This window comes from Falco punctatus (assembly GCF_963210335.1).
Source record: "Falco punctatus genome assembly, chromosome: 2".
Lineage (NCBI taxonomy): Eukaryota > Metazoa > Chordata > Aves > Falconiformes > Falconidae > Falco > Falco punctatus.
This window is the reverse complement of record NC_137581.1, coordinates 48587331-48605010: the sequence shown is the minus strand read 5'-3', so window position 1 is coordinate 48605010 and position 17680 is coordinate 48587331.

Sequence of the window (17680 nt, the reverse complement as noted above, 5' to 3'; positions counted from 1 at the left end):
AGTTATAGTGAAAGAAATCATTCCGATGAAGGCCTGTGCTTGCTTTCTCAACTTGGGAGCAGGCCAGTCTTTAATAGCATCCATCTGTCTGAGCTCTGACTTGACATAGGTGCCTACCAATTTATTGCACAGATAAACATTTTCCACAGTCTTCACTTTACACTTCATCACCTTTACATGCAGGGGGATCAAATTAAATATCCACAGGCAGTATTCACTGTATTATTCCTACTTCTGAGCATCTGAGGTTGCAAACTTGATAATGCTTTTAAGTGATTTGTTCTTGCGAGTAATTTTATGCTTAAGGAAAAAGTATGCAAAATAAAAATAACTCCTCAGGTGGTTTCATGCTGACACCCAAATGAATCATGTAGAGGTTATAATACTTTCTAATCACTGTAACTATCTGTTCTAATTGAATAAAATAAATTTTAAAAAAAGCAGTAATTAAGATAAACAAATTCCAAGAAGTGATGAGATATGTTGAGAATAGATTTGCTACATTTGGTTGTGATTTCTAGAGGTCATGTAGGAGTTAGTCAACCTGACCCTCTTGGAAACTACCTCAGGAACAAAGGAAAAGAACAGAGCTGGCAGATGTTTGAGGATGCTTTCCTTAGAGTGCAAGAGCTCTCAATTGCTGTGTGTAAAATATCAGGAAAGGAAGGCAAAAGATTGGCATGGCTGAATCCAGGCCTGCTGGTCAAACTAAAGGGCAAGAAGGAAATGTACAGGCAGTGGAAGCAGGGACAGGTATCCTGGGAAGAGTAACAGGATGTTGACCAGTTTTGTAGGGATGGGGTCAGGAAGGCCAAGGCACAGCTGGAGCTGAACTTGGCAAAGGGTGCAAAGAATAGTAAGGGTTTGTATGGCTATGTCTGCCAGAAAAGGAAGGTCAAAGAAAGTGTACCCTCCTTGACAAGCAAGACTGACTGGTAACAATGGATGAGGTGGAGGCTCAGGTACTCAACAACCTTTTTGCCTCTGTCTTCACTGGTCATCTCTCTTCCCACACCTTTTGAGTGAGTGGACTGCAAGACAGGGAACTAGGGGAGCAAAGTTCTTTTCACTGTAAAAGAAGATCAGGTTCGTGTCCACCTGAGGAACCTAAATGTACATAAGTCTATGGGAACTTACAAGATGCACCCGAGAGTCCTCAGGGAATCAGCTGATGTTGCCAAGCTACTCTCCATGATATGTAAAACGTCATGGCAGTCAGATGAAGTCCCCAGGGACTGGAAAAAGGGAAATATTGCACCCATTCTTAAAAAGGGTAGAAAGGAGGACCCTTGGAACTACTGACCTGTCAGCCTTACCTCTGTGTCTGGGACCATCCTGGAACAGATCCTCCTAGAAGCTATGCTAAGGTACATGGAGGACAGGGAGGTGATTCAAGCCAGCCAGCATGGCTTCCCCAAGGGCAGGTTGTGCCTGACAAACTTAGTGGCCTTCTATGATGCAGTGACTGTATCAGTGGGCAAAGGAAGAGCTACGGATGCTGCCTATTTGGACTTCTGTGAGGCCTTTGACATGCTCCCCCACATGATCCTTCCTTCTAAATTGGAGAGATATGGATTTGATGGGTGAACTGTTTGGTGGACGAGGAATTGATCCAATGTTTGCATCTGGAGGGTAGTGGTCAATAGCTTAATGTCCAGATGGAGATCAGTGTCAAGTGGTATGCCTTAGGGAGTCTGTATTGGGACAAGTACTGTTTAATATCTTCATCAGTGGCATAGTGGGATCAAACACACCATCAGCAAGTTTGCAGGCAACACCAAGCTAAGTGGTGCAGTTGGCATGTCTGACGGATGGGATGCCATCCAGAGGAACCTGGAGAATTTCCAGAAGTGGACCCATGTGAACCTCATGAGGTTCAACAAGACCAAGCACAAGGTCCTGCGCCTGTATTAAGGTAACCTTTATTACCAACACAGGCTGGGGATGAAGGGATTGATAGCAGCCCTGAAGAGAGGGACTTGGGGGTACTGGTGGATGAAAAGCTGGACATGAGCCGACAATGTGTACTTGCAGCCCAGAAAGCTGACTGTATCCTGGGGTGCATCAAAAGCAGTGTAGCGAGCAGGTCAAGGGAGGTTTTTCTTCCCTCTGCACTGCTGTCATGAGACCCCACCTGGAGTCCTTGTTCTTGAGTCCCCAGGACAGGAAATACATGGACCTGTTGGAGCAGATCCAGAGGAGGGTCACAAAAAATGAAATGATCAGAAGTATGGAACACCTCTCCTGCTAGGACAGGCTGACAGCTGGGGTTGTTCAGCGTGGAGAGTAGAAGGGTCTGGGGAGACCTTATTGCAGCCTTTCAGTACTTAGAGGGGGCTTATAAGAAAGATGAGGACAGACTTTTTAGCAGGGCCTTTTGCGAAGGGCAAGGGGTAATGGTTTTAAACTAATAGAGGTTAGATTTAGACTAGATAGAAGGAAGACATTTTTTATTATGAGGATGGTGAAATCCTGGAACAGATTACCCAGAGAATCTGTGGATGCCTCATCCATGCAAGTGTTCAAGATTAGGTTGGATGAAGCTTTCAGCAACCTGATCTAGTTGAAGATGTCCCTGCTTATTGCAGTGGGGTTGGACTAGATGATCTTTAGTGGTACCTTCCAACACAAATTATTCTATGATTCTGTGGTTCTATGTATTCTAGCCATCATGAACAGTTGCATTTGTGTCCCAAGCTTAACAATGTGTTATGTATAGCTCACAGTTCAGTAACACAGATATCTCAGAAAAGAGGAAACGATGTTGGTACTTTACAGAAACTGTCTAGTTTTCTCTCACAACTGTATTATTAGCTTAAAATATTCCTAGATGTCTTTAGGTAAGTTAACTCCATTTTTCAGATCTGTAGTATATGTATGCATTATGGTTTATGATACACAGATCCACACTCCAGTTTCAGCCACTGCCTCTCCTAATCCCACTTTTCTATGGCTTTCTTTGTTCCATTTCTATTTTTCAAGGAACATAGACCTTAAAGCAACATTGTCTATCAGCTGAGCTTAATCCTCTGCTATTTTGAGCAATTACACAATAAAATCCCCATTTAAGGTCAAACCTAAATTTACACATGACCATTTTACACCCATTTATACATATTAGTATTTAAAATTGTTGCTTTTACATTAGTATTTTCTCCTTGTATTTACAGGGAATAATCATATCTGTTATTAACTTCCATTTAGCTAAGCCAAAATCCCACATACTTTTTTAAAGGTTAGTGACATGCCAGCTTAAACCAGTCTAATTTAAGATTACCTTTTCTGCCTGTCCCTCAGTTCTTAGTCATGTGTGCCATGAGCAGTAAATGGCTTTCACGCTGTCATACACTAAGCCAGTTTAGAGAGCTAATTCAAAAGAAAGCTAAATTAAAAAAAAAAAAAAAAAAAAAAAAGAATAAAATATTTTATCCAGTTCTTGGGGATTTTTTCTATCTGTTGTGAAGTTTTGTTTTCTTAGTTCTACCCTTGAACTGCATTATCAATGGATGTGTATGTACCTCTTTTAGCACAAGTAGATCAGAGTGTCAGGAACAATGTCTCAATCAATGCAGATTATGGAATTTCCAGTTTAGGATACATCACGTGTCCTAAAACCACACCTTCATTTTCTAGGAAGTTATTTTCCCAAATGATGTGGAACTTTTTCAAGCAGCTGATTTCAACTGTTCATGTATTCTGTTGTTAGAATATTCTAAAAGCAAAATATGTCTGTCTTCAAAATCACAACAGAAAGTACATCTCTCGGTCAAAGAAAATTTATTGATAATAACTTTCTAGCAAAGGTAATTGAGGACCCAACGAGGGCAGGTGTTCTGTTGCACCTTATTCTTATGAAGAAGGAAGAATTAGCTGGGGAAGTGAAGGTCAAGGGCACCTTTGGCTGGAGTTACCATGAGATAATGGAATTCAGGATCTTAAAGAGGAAGTGTTCTGTTTTCAGCTGGGATAGAGTTAATTTTATTCTTAGTAGCTAGCACAGCGCTGTGTTTTGGATTTGGTGTGAAAACAATGTTTATAACTGCAGTGATGTTTTTAGCTGTTGCTGGGTGATGTTTATACTAAGTCAAGGACTTTTTGGTTTCTTGAGCCTTGCTAGCCAGAATGCTGGAGGAGCATGGGAAATTGAGAGGGGACACAGCCAGGACAGCTGACCCAAACTAGCCAAAGGGACATTCCATACCATATGAAGTCATGCTGAGTATATAAACTGGGGGAAGAAGAAGGAAGCGGGGGACATCCAGTATTACGGCATTTCTCTTCCCAAGTAACCGTTATGTGTGCTGGAGCCCTGGGATGGCTGAACACCTGCCTGCCCATGGGAAGTGGTGAATGATTGCTTTGTTTTGCTTTGCTTGTGTGCACAGCTTTTGCTTTACCTATTAAATTGTTTTTATCTCAACCCTTGAGTTTTACATTCCTTTCTGATCCTCCTCCCCATCCCTCTGGGTGAGGGGGAGTGAGCAAGCAGCTTCGTGCTGCTTCGTTGCTGGCTGGGGTTAAACCACAACAGGAGGAAACAGGGCAGAAAGCAGTATCCCAACCCTGGACTTCAAGAGAACAGATTTTGGCCTTTCCAAGGACCTGCTAAAAAGGATCACCAGGGGGATGGTCCTTGAGTGGAGTGCAGGAGATGTGGTTGATTTTCAAGGATCACCTCCTCCAAGCCCTAAAACAGTGCAGTTCCACATGAAGGATGTCAAGCAAAAGGGGGTCAGAAGTCTGCACAGACAAGCAGAGAGCTGACACAACTGATACAGAAGGAGGAAGCACAGAGGATGTGGAAACAAAATCAGGTGATGCAGGAGGAATGTAGAGACAATGAACAGGCAGTGATCAGTTTAGGAGAGCCAATTCTCCCCCTGGAGTTGAATCTGGCAAGGGATGTGAAGTGCAATAGGAAGAATTTCTACATGTACATGAGCAGAAAAAAAACAAACAAACAAACAAAAAAAAAAACCCACAACAAAAAAACCAAGGATAAATGTGGGTCTGCTTCTGAATGTGGCAAGGAACCTGGCATCAAAGGACATGCAAAAGGCCTTTTTCACCTTGGTCTTTACTTACCTAAATTGACTTCACAGATCCTAAGCACCTGTGTCCTGTGATAAGTTCCAGAACAAAGCCTTGCTCTTATTGAAGGAGGATCAGGTTAGGGAATAGTTAAACAAATCAGGCGTACATAAGTTAATAGGCCCTGACAGGTTACATACATGAGGGAGCTGGCTGATATCATTGCAAGGCCACCCGTTGTTATCTTTGATAGAGCATGGTGATTGGAGATGGATTTTGGGGTGTCCTGTTTTTTGCTGGGATACGGTTAATTTTCTTCTTGGTAGTTAGTGCAGTGCTGTGTTTTGGATCTGGAGTGGGAACAGTGTTGATAGGACACTGATGGGTTTGGTTGTTGCTGCATAGTGTTTGTACTGGATTGGGGACTTTTTGGGTTCTCAGGCCTTTCTAGGGAGAGGGCCAGAGGAGCACAAGAAATTGGGAGGGGACACAGCCAAGACAGCTGACCCAAACTGGCCAAAGAGGTATTCCGTACCATGGGGCATCATGGTCGATGTATAAACTGGGATGGGCTGGCCAGGGCTGCCAGTCATTGCTCGGGACTGGCTGGGCATCTGTCAGCAGGGGTGAGCAGCTGTATTGTGCATCACTGGTTTTCTTTTCTCCCTTCCCTTTGGATTCCATTCCTCTCCCCTTCTCCCTCCTTTTCATTGTAACTGTTGTTATTATTATTGTTGTTCTTTTGGTTTTATTTTATCTCAGTTATTAAGGTGTTCTTATCTTAACCCTGGAGTTTTACATTATTTTCTGATTCTCCTCCCCACCCCCTTGGTGAGGAAGGAGTAAGCGAGCGGTTGCATGGCACTTAATTACTGACCATGACATGGGGACTGGAAGAAACAAAGTCAGTCCTGTGATCAAGAGACAAGAAGGATCCAGGGATCTACATGCTGGTTAGCTTCACCTTGATCCCTAGTAAGGTAATGGAGCAAATAATCCTGGAAAACATTTTCAAATACATGAAGAACAGGGTGATCGGGTGTCAGCATGGACTTTCAAAGGGGAAAACATACCTGATCAACCTGATAGCCTTCTACAATGAGATGACTAGCTCAGTGAGTAAGACACCAGTGGATTTTGTTTATTTTGAATTCTCCCATAACATCCTTATAAACAAACTACTGAAGTATAGACTAGACAAGTTGACAGTAAGGCTGACCAAAAAGAGGCTAAACTGCTGAGTCCAGGGGGTTTTGGTTAGGTAGCACAAAGTCCAGTTCCAGACCAGTCACTAATTGTGTACTCCAGGGGTTGACACAAGCAAATACTGTTTAACGTCATCATTAATGAAGTGAATGATGAGACAGAGTGTGCACCCTCAGAAAATTTGTAGATAATACAAAACTGGGAGGAGTGGTTGACAGATCAGTCATTCAGTGCCATTCAGTGGGATGTCCACAAGGTGAGAAAATGGGTCAATAGAATGATGATGGGGTGCAGCACAAGCATTGTATTATTTCATAACTTTGGAAAAAAAAATACACAAAAATGTCTGAACATCACAGAAGCATCACATGTAGTCCAGAAAACAACCAGAACCAAGTACTATGGAGGGTGGTTGTGACCCATCTGCTAAAAGAGACAAAGTCTTTATCAGTGTGGATATTGGTCACTGCATAGTTTTGCCTAGAGGTAAAGGATCCCTCTGTGGATTAGTAAATACTAAGCCCGTATTACTGTGAATAGCCTACTTCCAGTAATGAAAGAAATGTGTGCCAGCTAGACATATCCATAATGTTTAGGTAAAACCATATCCATACATGGTCAAATTTCTCATATACTTAAGGTGGACTCTGAAATACACCATACAAAAGCCTGTGTAAACCAAACTTCTTTCATCCAGGTTAAATAAATAAAAAAAAAAGTGATTTATATCCATCACTGTAACATTAAGACAGAAATGGATATTATGAGACAGAGGCCACAAATAACATGATTTTCAGAAAAAGCAAACAGAAAGAGCAGGTGCTTCAGAACTATGCACAGCAAGAACCACAGTTATCACTATCATGAAACTATGTGTTCAAGTCAGCAGATCTGAAGAACTCTATAGACCAAATAATAAACACCTGTATCTAAGAGATGCACTGAAGACAGATGTCAGATAAGAAACTAAGCCATTCCATGAGATGCTGGTTCATGTGATATCTATATATTCATGAGTGCAAGTCGCCACTGAATCTAGTATAAAAAATAGATCCAGGAAATTTAAACACAACAGGAGGTTCAAAATAATTTTGTAAGACTGAAATGAAGCAGCAGGCAGCAATAAGTGTACCTGGTAAGCGCAGCAGAAAACAGTACTGAACAATCAAACTTAAATAAAGATTATAAAAATTATGATAAAACATCTTTAAACAGATGTTCAGAAAACCTATGGAGAGTTTAAAAGGGGGGTGGGGGGGGTGGGGGGGATAACCAGCACCCTCTAAAAGACACAAATGTAAATGTTAGTGTTTAAAAGTCTTGGCCACCAGGAAAAGATTATAATATAGTTTGAACGTTGGTTCAAAAAAAAACGTTCATTCCTAGTGCTAATTTCTATTAGTAATAGGAATTGCTAATAGAACCTGCATCTCATAGAACCCTAGCTTAAAATAAAATTATTTGTCACAAAACTTTAAAAATACTGTAAATATGTCATAACTATTGAAGTGAGACTAACTACTCACAATGAGAAACTTTAATTTTTTTTACTAATAAAAAATTAGCCTTTCAAATATTATTAATGCTTATATTATTTCACCAAAACAATGAAAATAAATTGATAAAAATTCACACAGGTAACAATTCTTTATATTAATGTGTTTATTATTTACATGTAAAATATCTATATCTAGAAGAAAATATTGTCCTTTCATCATCTCTATGATTGTGTAGTGGGTACATTCAGCAATGCATTCCTGAAAATTCAATTAAGAGAAAAGATAAATAGCATAACAGAACCATAAAAGATGTTCTTGGGATACAATTTATGTCCTTCCCCCTTCCACACAATTCAACATATACTCCATATCATGAAAGCTGATAAAAATTATGTAACTGGTTTCTACACACTCCCTAAAATTGTGTATTGAAGCATGTGGGAGTTTTCATAAATCTTGAACTGGTGTTTAGATAGTATAGACTACCTACTTAGATATGGTACATTATTCTAATTTTAATTCCATTACTTTCAGTTTAGTGATGGATATATCATTAAGATGAAGCATTTGGGGGTATGCTTTTATTAATAATAATTAATGTTCTTTTCTTCCCCAGAAGGGCTTTACATTGTGCCTTTCACATTGTATTAGGTTTACATGCAAGGTTTTGGTAGCAGAGGGACTACAGGCAGGGGTGGCTTCTGTAAGAACATGTCAGAAGCTGTCCCTACGTCTGATAGAGCCAGTTCCATCTGGTTCCAAGACATACCCACTTCTGGCCAAATCTGAGATAATCAGTGATGGTGGTAGTGCCTCTGTGATGACATATTTTAGAAGGAGAAAAAAACTGATGCAAAACAGCAGCCAAAACAGAGGAGTAAGAATATGTGAAGAAACAATTTTGCAGACACCAAGGTCAGTAAAGGGGGAGTGGGAGGAGGTGCTCCAGGTGCTGGAGAAGAGATTCCCCTGCAGTCCATGATGAAGACCATGGTGAGGCAGGCTGTGCCCCTGCAACCCATGGAGGTCCATGGTGAAGGAGAAACCCACCTGCAGCTAGTGTAGCACACAATGCCAGAGCAGATGGATGCACCCAAAGGAGGCTATGACTCTGAAAGGTTTGTGCTGAAGCAGGCTCTGGTCAGGACCTGTGGCCCCATGGAGACAGAGGAGCCCAGGCTGGAGCAAGGTGGCTGGCAGGACTTGTGACCCTGCAGGGGACCCACACTAGAGCAGTCTGTTCCTGAAGGACCACACCCTGTGGGAGGGACCCGTGCAGAAGCAGTTCATGAAGAACTAAAGCCTGTGGGAAGGACCTATGTTGGGAAAGTTCATGCAGGACTGTCTTCCGTGGGTGGGACCCCATATTGGACCAGGGGAAGGGTGTGAGGAGAAAGGAGCAGCAAAGGCAATGTGTGATGAACTGACCACAGCTCCCATTCCCCATTTCCTAGTGCTGCTGGTGGGGAGGAGGTAGAGAAATCACAAATGAAATTGTGCCTAGGAAGAAGGGAAGGATGGGGGGAAGGTGTTTTAGGATTTGGTTTTATTGCTTATTATCCTGTTCCGACTTTGAATTGGTAATTAATTAAATTAATTTCCCCAAGTTGAGTATGTTTTGCCCATGACAGTAATTGGGGAGTAATCTTTCTGTCCTTATTTCAACCCACAAGCATTTTGTCATATTTTCTCTCTTCTGTCCAGTTGAGGAGGGGGAGTGATAGAGTGGCTTGGTGGACACCTGGTGACCAGCCAAGGTCAACCCACCATACCCAAAATTACAGCGAAACTGAGAAAATATCTAATGTGTCATAAAGTAGAGAAATGAATAAATAGTAATGTTTAGATTAAAATTGTATTCCCGTTAAAAACCCTTCAAATTTCAAGAAGCTCCTGAATAATTTCATCTCTGTGGTCTTTCAGCTTCTCTGAGTTTCTGTAATATTATCCTGAGACACAATAATAGAAGCAATTGAATAAGGGATAGATATTTTCCCTGTGACTCTAGAGTACAAAATACGTACATGATATTTTGTCCTTCTCTCTCTCCTCCCCACCAACTTTTTCATCTTCCTTCTCCTTGTATCTGTGTAATGGCAGTCATCAAATAATTCTACTATCTTGTAAATGACTGGCTGCTGCAGGGAAGTTTTATTTCATGATTTTCAGTCACTTTAAAATTCTAGTGATGCCCTGAAATTTCAGAAGGTAGAATTTAGCTTTCAAATAAGTGATCAGAATGGATGGATTATAGTGGCCAGTAAACTAGCCTCTTGAAAGCAAAGAAAGCTAGTACTAGTAGGTTATACTATTCTGATGTGAGATGATTGTTTCATTCAAAAAATACGAAGGCAGGCCCTGGGAAAGACAGCATAGTCCATGTGTTTAAGTTTCTGTAGTAAGTGGACAGTATCAGGACATCTTTAGATGACCTCATGGCTAGTTTCTCTGTTAAACAAGACTTACATGGTGGTAGGATCATAGGGATACTTGAAGTTTAAAAATTTTCAGCAGATAAATCTCAGTGTCTGCCTAAAATAACATAGACATAAATACTTTAGATATGATTAAAACGTCACAGAAATGAAACATGTACATCTTTAGAAGATTTCAAAACACTGGAATATAGCAAGAGAATCTGAAGAAAAGTCATCAACAAAAGATCTGACTTGAAAGCTGAACAAATAGTAAATGGAAAAATTAGTCACAAAATACTTTGCATACAGTTCTTGCTATTTCCTGTGTCCTGAGACAACTGAATGAACATGGAAATTTTTTGCAATGATAGGTTTGTCATCATTAGGAAAAAAATGCAAAGGAGACTTCAATTGACCAGCATACTCTCATAAGCTCTTTAAACAGGTAGTCTTTTGCCAAACATTGAGATTTTAAAAACTGCTAGAAAATTATTAATTTCTTTCCTTCATTGTAGCCATATACATAGAATAAAAGAAACAAACAAACAAACAAAAAACCCAACACACCCAAACAACATGTTAACAGTAATGTTCTTAGTTTTACAGTTCAGAAAAGCTCATATTAGATCTTACCATATTTACAATATTGCTTTCATTTATCTCAAATGTAATGACACTCTGGGGCCAAAATATCTTTTGGAATGTTCCTAACCTCAACTGATACAAAACGTTCTATTTGTGTACGGTCTTTTACTATTTTAGTTATTTTCCATTTATCTTGCTACTTAAAATGCAATTGAACATAGTACTTTTATCTTTTTATTTACTTGTAACAAGTACCCAATATAGAACTCAACTGTAAAGAATATCTTTCTGAAAAAGATGCCAACTACTGTCATGATGCCAGAAATTTCCAGGAAACTTAAAAATATTATAAAAGAAATTATAATTGTGATGTTAAGCACTTACCAACTATTCATCTTCTTCCAGTTCTTCCAGACCAAGAAATTTTTTATTTTTTTTTTTAAAGCATCTGACTAGCAATTACGTGTTCACTACAAAGGTCTAAGGCTAGAGAAACAAATCCAGGCTCCTATTACTGACACTGATCAGGTTATTAAAGGGATTGAATTTTTAGACATTTTTAGGAGTTGTTTCAAATTTTGTTTAATCCTTATGTTCATAAAACAAAGCACTAGAGAGCTAGAAATGCAAGTTCTTCAGAGATTTGGAAACAGGTGGTCTTTTTTGCTTGGCAAGTTATTTTTAGAAGTCACACAAAAAGTGAGCCAGAGACCATCTCCTGAAACAGAGATGAATTTAAAAGCCTTAGATTAGAAATAAAATCAGAGAATACAACTGAGATGTCATCTCTCTCTTCAAACCATGTGATGCACTTTTGCCCCCACTTTGAGAATCTAAAGTTGCAGATAATATACAGCTTCACTTACTGTAAGTATCTGTGCTGGTTTTGGTTGGGATAGAGTTAATTTTCTTCATAGTAGTTTGTAGGGGGCTGTGTTTTGGATTTGTCCTGAAAACAGTGTTGATAATACAGGGATGCTTTCTTTATCACTGAGTAGTGTTTACACAGCGTCAAGGCCTTTTCTGCTTCTCACCCCACCCCACCATCCCACCAGGAGCAGGCTGGGGATACACAAGAAGCTGGGAGGGGGCACAGCTGGGACAGCTGACCCCAACTGACCAAAGGGATGTCCCACAGCATAAGACATCATGCTCAGCATATAATTCTGGAGGAAGAAGGAAGGGGGACATCCAGAGTTACGACACACATGATGTAGTCTTGCTTTTTTGGAGATGGCTGAACACCTGCCTGACAATGGGAAGTGATGAATGAATTCCTTGTTTTGCCTTGCTTGCATGCATAGGATTTGCTTTCCCTATTAAACTGTCTTTATGTCAACCCATAAACATTCTCACTTTTACTTTTCTGATACCCCTAAACCCTGTGGAAGACTAAGCAAGCAGCTGTGTGTTGCTTGGTTGCCAGCTGGGGTTAAACCATGACAGCATCAGATAACACCAGAGTCACCTTTTTGAATATGTCTGAGAAGAGCCTCAGAAAGCAAGATCTAGACTAATGCTGTTTGATGTGTTCCTGTATCTTTGCAATGCATCTCATAAGCTCAATTTATTTAATAAGATCACTGAAAAAAACCACTATTACAAAGACATATGCAGTAAAATACAGGATGACATATAGTTCTGTACAAAAATTACCTTTTAACTGGACAGCTTTTTTATCCTCTTGATAAGCAGTAGATTACCTGCACTACAGCCAAATATGAATAGAGTATCTGCTTGCAGTGGGCTTTGAAAGAGGTGAAAATAAAAATAAGGAGGTGGAAGACAGTTGCCTGTCTTCCAGAGTTTACATTCAAATACATGTGGTATTATGAGCACAGCTAAATGAAATTTGGATTCAGGAATGGAGCTAAACCCAGGATTCTGTTGACTACAATGTCTCATCCAAGTTGACTAACTACAAATACAGTGACCTATGATTTCACAATCTTTACAAGCAGTTTAAATTCAAGGAATTGAAGTCTTAGTTAGTCACAGATGCTATGAACTATTATCTTCAGAAAGCTGTCCTCCCAGAAAACCTTTTCCTTTTTTTACATATAGACATGTACTTTTATCTGGAGATTGCTTGATAGTTTAAACATTTTTAATATTTACATTTTGTTTTTCTATTTCTGTTATTAAATTTTTATTAAACTGAAAGTAGAAATTTATGAAGCCTTCTAAAAAGTCAAAGATATTTCATTATGTTCTTCATAAATTCAAATAAATATTGCCAGTAGAGCCAAACCTGACCTGGGCTGTTGAAGCAAAATCAAAGTAAAATTATGACTCATTTCTGATTTGTTGGATATATTTGGTCAGATACAGTATCAAATTTATTTTTTTTTAAATTAAAATAATGCATCATTTCCCCTCCAGTGTCACAAATTTAATTTTCTTAAAACTCTTATCTGAAAAGTTATTTTCCTCCCAATTTTATACTTTTCTGATGAAGTCTCTCACTTTGATCTAAAAGAGGATATAAATTGTTTACCTTTGTATTCCACAGTAAAAGGAACTCAAGTTTATTAATTTGTGGTAGTTTGACCCTGTCCAACAGTCAAGTACCCACACAGTTGCTCACTCACTCCCTTCTCCCACAGAACATGAAGAAACTAGGAGGAAGGAGAGAAGCTTCATGGATTGAAATGTTTAATAGGTGGAAGCAAAAGCTGTGTATGCAAGCAAAGCAAAATAAGGAATTAATTCATTACTTCCTATCAGCATGCAGATGTCCAGCCACTACCAGGAAAACATGAATTATGGTTATTAGGAAGACAAATATCATAATCACTAATGACCCCCCTTCTTCATCCTTTCCTTGAGCTTTTATTGCGAAGCATGACATCCTATATTATGGAATAACCCTTAGTCCAGTTCTGGTCAGCTCTTCCATCTGTGTCGGTGCCCAGCTTCTTGTCTATTCTCAGCTAATCACTAAGAGGGCAGAGTAGGAACAGAGTGAGCAAAAAAGAGTCTTGATGCTTTGCAGCCACTATTGAGTAATAATCAAAACACTGATATGTTATCAATATTTTTTTTTGGTCACAAATCCATGCTTCTGTGAAGAACATTTACTCCATCTCAGCCAGATTCCTCACAGTGTAAGTAGTTTTTCAATTCAAAGCCACTAATAGCCAGTTTCAAAGTGCAATTCAAAAGCCACTAATAGCCAGTTTATCATCACTACTAGTATTAACACATAGGGTTATCAAAGTTGAGATACTTTTTGAAGTAAGTATTGTACAAATCTACATGGAATAAGAACACACAATATTATGTCTACAGAATAATTGACCAGCTTTGTCTAACAAGGTGGTACTAAACCAGTTAGTAACTCATATTTCCAGTGCCTTTTCAACATTCATCACCACAAAGACATAAAAAAACCAACAAATCCCAGCCACATGAAGAGTGACTTTTTATGTGCAGTTCATGATGTCGTAATCTTTTGATTTACAAAACATACAGCAGAATCTCCAGAAAAAAAACACAGTAGTCTTGCTGAGGATGTTACATTTCCATGGTAATATAAATATAAATTTCCTAATAACAGTTTTAAAGCAAATCTCAGAATAGCAAAATCAAGGAACATTTCTGTAAGTCTGAGAGATATTTTGTGTAAGCCAAAGGAACAGACAGTAACAAAGAATTTGGGAGATGAGACAGTGTAATGAATGTACATGCATCATATAGTCCATAAATAGAAGGTTGTTGGACAACTAGAAATGGTCTTTAATTATCAATAACTTTTAGAGATTTTTGTAAGTGACATTTATTGCTTTACATGGAAGTTCTTTAATTATCTGATACTACCAAAGCCAGTTCTAAGCAACCCAAATAACCTAAGTTTATCTTAGCTAAAATCAAGGGACTGCAAACCTAAGAGAATAGGAGTTTTACTCTAAGAAATAAATGTGAAAGAGCACTGAGTGATATCATGCTCCTAGAGTTAAAGAAGGTCAATATCACAATGAGCCTAGAAATTGATATGATGTTTGATTTACAGTTTTGGAAAATAGAGGGGTAGAAGGGAGATGTTGACTTTTCAACCTCACCAAAGAAGTACCAGAACAGGGATGAGGACATAGATTACCTACCTAATTTACAGCGTTTTGCTCTAGCTATTAAGCTGTTTAACAGCATTACTTCAACTAATGGAAAATCATTAACTTTTGGAGTGTCATTTAATGTCAAAAGAGCTGATCACTACAGAACAATTGACTTTCTACAGCATATTTTTTATTGCTCTTAATTAGGGTTATGTCCTCAAATAAACTCATAAAACCTATGTCTCTTCTGCTTTAAGTTCCTTAGGTCATAGACTTTTAAAGTGCTAATAAATCTCTGCTGGTTGACATCACCTCCTGACTCTTCAAGTGAATTTTTGCTCCCAAGTTATTACATTGCCTTCTTTGTTTCTGCATTAAGAAGCATCTTGTTGCTTTACACATTATCACTGCAAATCCATTGACCTTCACAGTGCTAAAGTTTATAGGATTTCCAATCAAATATACTACAGTACCAAATGCACTTTCAGATAAACATTTGAATGTCAGAATGTAGGCTAATAGAAATAATGATAATTTTGAAATAGTACAATGCTTTTAATGTTTCATTTAAATGAAATTCCTGTGCATCTTTTAACTTCAAATAATTACACTTTTTAAGTACTACTTAAGAGATGTCTTAGGAAGGATTTGCTTCTTTGACACCTTCTGAAACAGATAAAGTATCTAAATTCAGATTTCTCTTGGAAGAATTAGCTAATGATTATTATATATGAATTGGGTCATAACACAGATATGTGATTATAATTTCCCCAAGGAAGAGTTTCGTATCTCTACCTCATTTGATCTCACCTAACTCAAGAATTAGAATCATGATGATAATATTAAGGTAGAACAGAATGAAGAGCAGCATTTCAAGAAAACCAGAGGAGCATATAAAAAGAGATGTGTTCAATAGATACTCTAAACAAATATATATATGTTTAACACATAATAAAGGTTTAAAAAGATCAATTGTACAGACAAAATCAGGAAAGAAAAAAACAACAGGTGCTGGAGAACAGACTATCTCTATAGCATCTTTAACTGAAGTAACTTTCAAGTTATCATTAAATATGTCAGGTTCATGCTATTTAATTTTTTTGACCATAGAAATGATGAATAGTATTGATTTTCTTCTAAGAAAATCTTGTTCAAAGGAACAAAATAGGGTAACCTTCCTAGGGATGGGATCTGTATGGCATGCTGCATGCTTAGGTCTGTTTAATGCTGCATGACTTAGGGTTCCCAGCATCTAAGGGAAGTAGTATTATCCATAGTATCCCCTCTTTCTTTATAGTGTTAGCTCTAGCAAATGACATTTTAAATGATACTTTGTTCTGAGTGCCTTTCTTACTAGGATCATAACAAACCAGCACCTCTGGTATGAAACACATGCCTGAAGAATGGCGTAACATCAGTAGCATGGCCAAGTATAATATCAGGACTCCAGTAGTATGGTCAGCCTCAAGAAAAATGTCAGGGAGGAATGGGAATTCTGCATGTGCCCTCCTATACACTGAGACTTCTGGATGTTCTTGAAAGAAAAATGAGAGTTTATGACAGTGGGAAGGAGGGCACATCAGAGATCTAGCCCTGGGAGCTAAAGAACTGCAAGCCTAGGAGAGATGCTGATGCTTAGTTAAACTATTGCTTTCTCCTGCCCCAGTGTGTGCACCACTGCTCTGACAGCTGATTGAAAGTGACAACATAGCAGGGAGGGGGTAGGGAGACAAGAAAATGCTCTCCTGGTAGCAGATGAGTATAACAAAATTTACTGGACTATCTGGATCAGAGAGCCATGCAACATTTTGTCACAACATTATCATGTCCTGGTAAACAATAGTGCTTGATGCACCTTATTGACCCTGTCAAGCAAAAGTCACAAAGTAGTAGCCTTGAATAACTGTTTTTGGAGTACCTTTTGCTACTGATCCTATTGCACCTGCCATCCCTGGTATTGACTTTTTTTCATCACCACAGATTGATGGATATGGAAGGAATACTTTAGGCCTTTGGAATGGGCAGTGTGGTTTGAGCAGATGAAAACTCAGAAGAGAACTAGAGCATTCCCCAGGATGCTCCAACATTGTGGGATGTGTTCAGATAAACCTCACAGATACAACTTGCATTCCCTTGGCAACCCAAGTAATTTACTGAGATCAAACTGACCATCGATGAAAATCAATGACTAATTGATTTTCTGGAGAAATTAGGGATGATCTCAAAAATTAATTCACCATACAATTGTCCTGTTTGACTTGAAAGGAAGCCTGCTGTAGAAAGGTGGGTTAAAACAGACTTCAAAGCTTTGAATGAGATCCTACTGTCCCAGACATTTAGCAGCTCTTGTATGAGCTAGAAGCCAAAGAATGTAGTTGGTATGCTATAAGTGATGTTGCAAATGGTTTCTTTTCCATACTTCTGGCTGAAGAAGTCACACCCCAGCTTGCCTCCACACAAAATATGCTATACACACGAAACCAGATACCTCAGGGTGGAGCACCGCCCTACCATCTGACATGGCATCATCCACCAAACTATAAAGCAAAAGATCTTAAGAAAGTTTTCCAAAGCATTCATGATATGTTGACCAGAGGAGCAATTTCAGGTGTGGTGGTGCATCTTGCCCCCTTTCCTGTGCCACTTTACAATCTCAAGAATCCCTGTTAGCCTCTGTGTAATGAGTTGGGGGTCTAAGCATCCCTTGCCCATACTAGCAACTCTTGCATGGCTGATGTGGGAAGCTGCACTGACTTTACCAGAAACATCCCTTGTCTGTGCAACATCACCTGCTAGCCTTGGAGGATTTGTTATCTTGAACATGACATCCCTAGCAAGCCTGAAAACACTCTTTATTACAAGTCTGACTGGTATAGTACCACCATCA